Source organism: Nicotiana tabacum, chromosome 19 (genome assembly GCF_000715075.1).
Source record: "Nicotiana tabacum cultivar K326 chromosome 19, ASM71507v2, whole genome shotgun sequence".
Classification (NCBI taxonomy): Eukaryota; Viridiplantae; Streptophyta; class Magnoliopsida; order Solanales; family Solanaceae; genus Nicotiana; species Nicotiana tabacum.
The window spans coordinates 10,508,862-10,514,861 of NC_134098.1; positions in this window are offsets into that span (position 1 = coordinate 10,508,862).

Below are 6,000 nucleotides of genomic sequence, written 5' to 3' on the forward strand. Positions count from 1 at the left end.
TTGCTGATTTTCTGGTGTAAAATAATTACGAAAATGTCATTTGTTTATCCCTTGAATTTCCAGACTTCATTTAAATCTTCAAAACATCGTATCTCCCTCATTTTCAAGCCAAATTGGGTGATTCAAAAGCATAACTTGACTGAACTTTCACAAGGAATCCATTGGAGGAATCAAAAGAGAGTTTTGGTATTTTTTGGCATACGAAACGAGGCAGAACAACTAGGTAAAAAATAATTTAATATCGAGGGTTTGTTCATTTTCCATTTTTGACGAATTGGAGCTCGGGAAGAGGCGATTTTCGGGAGATTTTTAAGAAAAACATCGGGGTAAGCGTTCTTAACTCAATATTGGTAAAATTACTAGAATTCATGGTTATTTTTAATATTTAATTGGTGAATTAAGTTGAAAAAAATTAGAAAACCCTCTTAGTTTAATTTGAGGATTTGAGGGTCGAGTTGATGTCGGATTTTGGTAAAATTGGTATGGTTGGACTCTTAGTTGAATGAGCATTCATATTTTATAACTTTTGTCGGGTTTTGACACGTGGGCCCTATGGGTAATTTTTGAGTGTAATTTTGGATTTTTAAAAAAATTAGTAATGGAATTAATTCCTATAATTTGTGTTGACTGAATCTAATTAATTGTGACTGTATTCGAGCAGTTCAGAAGTTGATACGCGTAGAATGGAATTTCTGGAGCGTTGTTTAGCTTGCTCGATATTGGATTCGGCTTGTTCGAGGTAAGTAACATCTCTAATCTTGGAGCTGAGGGTATGAACCCTGATTATACGTGTTATGTGAATTGTTTGGAGGTGACACACATGCTAGATGACGGGAGTGTGGGCATGCACCATAGAAATTTAGACTCAATTGATTCCGTAGAGTTGTTTAGTTAATTAACTTGTGTTCTTCCATGTGTTTTTATGTGTTAGAGAAACTGAGTTGGGACTCATGTTAGAAATCATGCTTAGGCAAATGTTGGTATTATTGGGACCCACTGAAGTCATTTCTACTGTCGAATTATATGTTTAAACTGGAATTTCATACTCCTTCATATTCATTCATTGTATATCATATCTCAGTCTCTATTGTTATTTAATAATACATCATATCATCATTTTGGGCTAGTTTCATGACATTGTGAGCCCGAGAGACTGGAGAGATTGATGACTGAGTCAGGCCGAGGGCCTGATTTTGAGGATAATTATAAGATCGGGTTGCATACCGCAGCAGGCCAGATTGGCTTATTATAGCATGTGAGTTGTCCGTGCAACACATGAGTTGTCCGTGCGGATCCAAATATTAATATTATAGCATGTGAGTTGTCCGTGCAGACGTGAGTTGTCCATGAGGATCCAGATAATGATACTATAGCACGTGAGTTGTCCGTGCAGATTATAGCGCTTGGGCTAAAGGAGCCCATCCGGAGTCTGTACACACCCCTAATGAGCGCAGGTACCTACTGAGTGTGAGTGTCGAGTGCCGAGCGATTGGGAGGATTGAGTGACTGTGAGGACTAAGTGACTCTGAGGACTAAGTGACTGTGAGGACTAAGTGACCGAGAGGAGTGAGAGAATTGATTCTCTCAGAGTATGCATATGGTTTTATTATTGAGTTGCATCGCATTGACATGCACACTTGACATACAGGCATAAAGATGCATTTTTCCTCATGTTGTACGATATTGCGTCATTCATGACTTCTCCTACATCATTGACATGTAGGCATAGAGATGCATTTTTCTCATGACATTTGAAAATGAAACATCCTATCTGTTGTTGAAAAGTTTTTGGGAAAATCACAGTTTTACAAAACTTACTCATATTTTGGTAATTTCGGTAAAAGATTTGGGTTTTCACTAATATACTTGAAAATCATGCCTATTTTTCTGGAATTGTGATCGAGCTGAGCATTTTATCTCTGAGCTACTTCTTTTATTACTTCTATTCTGTTGTTATGAATTATTGTTGGCTATTGGTGTTAGAACCTGACCTTTGTTCCAGCTCGTCACTACTTTCAATCTAAGATTAGGTTTGTTGCTTATTGAGTACATGCGGTAAGTTGTACTCATACTACACTTATGCACCTTGCGTGCAAATATTGCATATTGATGTTGTTATGATCGACGGGAGCTGGAATTGAAGATGTACCTGTGTTCTAGTCATAGCTGCCTCTTGTTCATGGTAGCCTTAGATTTATAAAAATATATTTATGTACATTTCGAACAGATGATATATTTATTTCATACCAGCTTATAAATTCTAATCTTAGAAGCTCATGATTTGTACTACCAGTCCTTGAGGAGTGTATTAGAGTCAGTTAAATATTAATTGAATCGGATTATTGTTATTTGTCTTACCTAGTGGGTGAGGTTAGGTGTCATTACGGCTATTTAGATTTTGGGTCGTGACAATGACAAACTATGTGCTTTTCATAAGCATGACACCTGATTCAACTCAACTCAAATTCAACACAATATTAGAACACTTTCCATTTTAAATTCATAAATTGCCAAAGACCAGGTTTATTAAGTTATCACAGTCCAAAGAAAAAGCACAACCTATCTTTTCCCTTGTGGCATCATCGAAAAGTTGCATAATTAATTTATATAATGAGATTTTAGCAGATCTTACTCATGACCATTCAGGCTACTTCAAATGCAATCATGGATTCAAGTTTCTCTTATCAATCTAAGGATATTAACCATCTAAAAAATATCAACAAACAATTAGAATAAAAGTAGTGATTATCATTGATAAGATTCATCCACAGAGTATAAAAAGAAATAAAACTACCGAACCGTGAGCAAAGAGACAAAAAGAAACACCCCACTTGGGTGGTTACAAACTAAGCTAGGAAGGGTTTAAGGCTGGGAAGGACTAGGTTCTTGATTTCTAGCCTGAAGTAACTTCAACATGTCTTGAATAATTCTTTCATTCTTCTCTTTCGCCTTTACAAGCTCATACCTGAGAGCATCCATCTCAGTTTCTACTCCAGCCAGCCTCTTCTTCAGCCTCCCAATCTCAGCATGCTTAGTCTCACTCTCTTGCTACAAAGCTATCACTTTGTTGTTTATGGGTACCCTCTTGGATGAACCAGGTTCTTTAGGAGCAATAAGGACTTCATAGTCACAGTCAATCAAAGTGTTAGCCCCAAAGTAATCTTTACTTGTGCTAACATCCCATTTTTTCAGGGCAACCTTGAAGTGAGCAATCACATCAGTGAGTATGAACCCATAGAGTATGACATGAGTTTTAGTGCCAGAAACCACCCTATTAAGGAGCTGGATTATAAATCCCAGCAAGTTGATCTGCCTCCCATTATCCAAGCACTCCGTAAGGAGCAGGTCTATAAAAGTTTCAATGTGCCTTCTTTCCTGCCTAGGCAGAACCACCTTGTTGACAAATTCAAAAAGCACTTTGTTGGGAGGAGTCATCTCACTCTTATAAACATCCCTGGGTCGCAGCTCTAAGTCTCTATCAGCAAACTTCTTGGTGATGGAAAATGAGGTAGGTAGATTTTCTAGACTAGGCCACTTTAACTTTTTATAATCATTGTACCCTTCAGCATGTATCCTCAGAAATCTCCCCTTGCTCTTTTTCATCAAAACCATTCCTTCCAACTGAAGGACCATGTCCTTCCCGCTCTATATTTCCAACCTCACCAACAATAGCACCATTCATTCCTCCTCCAAATCTTTGAGGAGTCTTCCCTATAGAATTTTTCTTTTTCCAAACTCAACCATCTTGTCATTTTCTTCATCAGTCTCTTCTTCTTCCTCATTCTCTTCTTCCACTATTTTCAATTTTCTTGATTTCCTAGCAGGCATGGTTCTTTTTTCCAACGTAGAGCTTTCTGTATCAGCAGACTTTTCAGGGGACTTCTTCTTGGAAGTCTTTCTTTTCTTAGCACTTGGATTCACATCCTCTACTTCCTCTACCTCATCTTAATCATGAAGAACGAGGTTCATCTCCTCAATCTTAATTGTTTCACTTGTTCACCCACCTTCTTCTTTCCTTTAGTAGCAGCTTTCTTTTTACTCTCTGCTAAGGCCTTTTTTATATCAGCCTCACTCTACTTCCTCTAACTCTCTGTATCTCTTCCACTTATGGGAGGAGTCTCTACAATGATAGAAAAGATAGCCTTTCTCTTTTTGCCTCGCATAGCAGTTCCAGGAATTTTAATTCCTGAACTTTTCTTCTTCTTTTGATTGTAGCTGTCAGATACCATTTTCAGTAGGTCATTGAAGGGTTCCTTTCTAGATGGAATGGTTTCTTGGAGACTATTCCTCAGCCTAACCAGCCCCTTTGCAGCACTAGCATCTCTAAACCTATTTCCTCATTCTTCTATTAAACATTCTTCTTCCTCAACACCCTCCCCACTCGATATCATAGCCCCTATTATTTTATTCAAACCAACATTAGTGGGTGAAGATTCAACCAGTTCTTCTTCTCCCCTTCCCCTCACATCTCCTGTTACACCCTCACTCACTTTTTCTTTTCCCTTTTTTATTTTTACCACCTATTTTAGTAGACTTAGAAGCTACACCAACTATAGTGCCAACTAGAACAAACCTTTTCTCAACATTTTAAGCCACTTTAGAAACGACATCAGACAAATATTTTAGCCCAGAAGTTACCTATTCTATTTCAGATGAAACAGGTTTTTCCCCCTCAGTTGCAGACTTGAAAGACTAATCTAATTTTTGGGGTTCCTCTGTTTCACGACCAAAAATCCCACCACATGCGTCGTGATGGCACTTAGTCTCTAAGACTAAGTAAGTCGATTACAATTACAATTCAAGCCTCCTCTTTTTTTTAAATAGATAATCGAAACTCACAGCGAAAATAATTATAATAAACTCCCAAGACTGGTAACACAGAGTCACGAACTATAACTGGATACATGGAGTTATCTAAAGCCTATAAATACAATTGTTTTGAAATAGAGATAAAACAGTGCAAATACAATATCAGAAGATGGCTCTAAAGCATGCGGACGCAACAACGGATTTACTTTGAGTCTCCACAGCAAGATCCATACTGCTAGCGATCGGTCAACTAACTCCACATTACCTGGCTCTGCACAAAAATATGCAGAAGTGTAGTATGAGTACACCACAGTCGGTACCCAGTAAGTATCAAGACTAACCTCGGTGGAGTAGTGACGAGGTACAGTCAAGACACTCACTAGTCAAATAACCTGTGCAATATAGCATACAAAAATAATAGAATAACAAATAGCAGTGATGGCAACAATAATCAACTAGTGATTTAAACAGTAAGGCAACAACAACACCATAAATATTGATCAAACAAATAATAAACACAAGTAAAACCAATTAATCAAGTCCTTCAAAATATACATCTTTTATCTATAAGTTTTTCAAATAAAAATCTTTCAAATGTAATCCGTACAATTAAATATATCCTGAATATACTTCCTTCAAATAAATATCTTACGAATAAAATTTTTTCAAATAAATATCTTTCAAATATAATACTTTCAAGTAAATATCTTTCGAATATAATTCTTTCAAGTAAATACATTTCGAATATAATTCTTTCAAGTAAAAGTTACCACGTGACACCTCATTTAACTTTCCTGGTATGAGAAATATATTCAACATATCACATCGAATGGCACGGTAATACCTTCGTGCACTTGTCTCATTCTCACCCGATATATATATGTAGATCAAATCAATTATCACGGCAACACCTTTCGTGCATTTATCTCTTTCTCACCCTTCGTGCATTTATCTCTTTCTCACCGAGCATACATATAACAGTACCAACTAGGTGGGAGAAATGCTAATAACAATAAAAGAAATAAAGTGGGAGGCACAAAGGAAGCAACAATGACTACAAGACACATAGAAAACATAAGTGCACAATAACATCCCATGATAAAGGCATGAATGTATACACAACGAAAATATATCACAATATGATGTATGTCTCTTGTCCTCGCCTGCACGGAAACATCCTTCGTGTCATGA